Here is a 2,884-nt window from a genome sequence, read left to right as displayed (position 1 = left end):
TGGACTTGTACAGTTGCATGGCCTTACTAAATGAGTTTTACAATTCTGAGTGCCTGCTGCATGGATGTGATGGGTTGTTAGCCCAAATGCCTTCATTTGAAATGCTGCCTTCATGGGATATTTATGAAAGCATGGTGTATTGATACATGACAAGAGCTATAGCTGCTGAGGTTTTGTCTGCCTGGTCTCTATTCATCTAATCTAATTCATTCCTGATTCTGCCCCTTGAGGGAGTATCCTTATCATTTCACTAGGAATCCACAACAACACAACATGAAAGGAAAATGCCTTGAAGACAAGGCACATCTTTTACTGTTTGTTACCTCAGTGCTAGTGGGAATGGTAGTTACACTGCCTGGAAAGCTAAATATGCTAAAATGCCATTGAAATTTGCTACTTTGTGGTAATTTGGAGATTTTCCTAACCAAAGAGCTGGATTTGTTTGGTGTTAAACTGTCTGTGAGACTTCACTTAGCAACCAGCTTTGAATTATGACCATAACTTAGTAAAACAGTCTCCTCTAACAAAACGACATTCTTTCATTCTACTTAATTACTCTTTCTTTCCTCCCCTCAGTCTGTAAACTCATGTGAATGAAGGTTTAGCTGGTAGGACTGTTCAGCTGCAAGGCTTTCTAGCGCAGCCACTGAGTTTTCCTGTGCTTTTGCATGTGGTTGGCTGGAGGAGCTTCCTGACGCTGGCCTTATCTGGAGCAAGCAGGGGCATAGGAAAGGAAGCCTTTTATTTTCTGTCTGTAAAATGTGCTGTGATGTCAGCTGCTCTGCTGAAGATCTGTGTGCTGCAAATGCCAGCAACGGAAGACCTTAGTCATGAGCAGATGAACATCCATCCCACCACTAGATTAAAACAGCAGAAAGGCAGAAAGTAATGCAATATTTCTAAAAGGTGGGAGAAGAGTTTGTCTTGAGGAAGCCTCTGCAGAGCAACCTGCATGGGCCTTGTTGGACATTCCTTCCCAGCAAAGGAAGGCAGCTGTGACTTGATGGGAGCAATGCACTGCAGCTGCATCAGAGGAAAACCTCCTGCTGCCAGGCTGCTGCACCACAGGCAGATGTCAGTAGGGCTCATCTTTCCCTTGTCTTCACCCAATTTCCTTGTCACTGATTTAATTAGATGAATTATCTAAACCAACAGAACCAGTAATTAGTACTCAAGTGCTTAAATATTTGTTAAAATGGTAGATATCTGAAATTCCCTTTATGCTGTCAAAGGTGATTAAATGTTGTAGCAGAAATGGTAATTATATTATTTATTCATGGTATGGATCATTACGTACTTCAGCTGATTCTTTATAAATACATAATAGCACACTCAGTAGATTAAATATTTACAGTAGTCTGCATACTTGACCTATATTCCTTAAAGAGCTTCTTCTCAGGAGCACGTGGCGTTGTACCAGTGTCATACGGGACAGTGGAGAGGAAAGCATCAGACAGTTCTTCATGTAGCACAGGCGCAGTTTTAGCTCTGTGCCTATATCAAGGTATCTATATAGGCATAGACAGATATTTATATATCACACAGATACAGATATAGATAGATACCTGCGGACACTTGAAAGTGACAAAAGCTGAATGCAAGTAAGAGCTGCCAATTGCTGGACACGCGAGAACAAAAAGTCTGCCTCCAAAATACCATGGATTTGAAATTCTCCTTTTAATATTACTATGTCTGCCTTAACCAGAGCACCTGCAGCCAGAAGTAAAGGGAAATGAGGAATAAAGCCTAAGGGTGCATGTGCAGTAATACAGACCACAGCCTGAACAGGCAGCTAGCCCACGAGAGCACAAGCAAACTGCCCCTAACATCTGCATGTAGCTGGAAGAAACTCATTTGTGCGGAAGTGCTCTGCAGCTCTAACCGAGTACCCTTGTTCTCTGTGAATGATCCTGCTTATCTGGATAGGTGATGCTTTATTGCTTCCTTCTGTTATGTATATGGCCACAGCACCAAGGAGCTGTGCAGGGCTTCACTGGCCGGCTGCCACTGGCAGTGAGCACTTGGCACAGACTCTACTGGCACACCATCTCCGGTAATGTGAGAACCTCTCTATTAAACTGATGAATATTAACTCGCCTTTCATTGGGATCAATAGAAAGCAGCAGAAGCCCTGATGCTTTGGCACTGCAAGGTGAGGCTGCCTCTTCTTTCCATCAGACGTAGCCTTGGAGATGCCTCAGCATCTGGTGTGGCTTGTTGCTGTTTGTGAGCTATATTCAGTGTTATGTGCTTAGTGATTGTTTTGGTTTTGCCAGTATCCATCAGAACGAGGAATGCAAAACTCAGACGAACCATTGCAACCATCAGAAGGTGTCGTGCATGGCAGTTCCAGGAGAATTAAAGTGTGCTGCAATCCTTACCCAAAGCATGCATGCTTGGGAACAGGCTTGTCTGAGGACTGCTACTGCAGATGCATGTTCAAGTGGATCATCTGTATTATGGAAATGGGGAAATACTTCACAATCCCAGAGGAGGAAAAAAAAGAAAAGCATCAGGCTTTGCTGCACAGATGTATTCAGAAGTAAAAACTTAGATGGAAGAGATCAACCAGAAAATCTAGAGCTGTCACTGTTGTCCTGGGAGAACCAATGTGACTCACAAGCCAAGAAACATACATTTCCTTCATAATTTGCTTTCCATATCAATGTGCCAACCTGAGCCAAGGAACCAACCTGAGAGATGGAACCAAGGCACAGAAAGCACAAAAAGCACAGTTACTATCTGTGATTTATGTGGAAGTGGCTGAAGGGCTGCAGTGGTGATTAGGAAGGGTTGTAAATTTCTCAGCTTTTTTGCACAGCCTCTCATAATTGATCGGAACAACCTGTGTTTATTTGCTGCTGAGTTCTGGTTATTGTCAGCA

Source organism: Coturnix japonica, chromosome Z (assembly GCF_001577835.2).
Source record: "Coturnix japonica isolate 7356 chromosome Z, Coturnix japonica 2.1, whole genome shotgun sequence".
In the NCBI taxonomy this organism is placed as follows: Eukaryota; Metazoa; Chordata; class Aves; order Galliformes; family Phasianidae; genus Coturnix; species Coturnix japonica.
Note: the sequence above shows the minus strand (reverse complement) of the source record.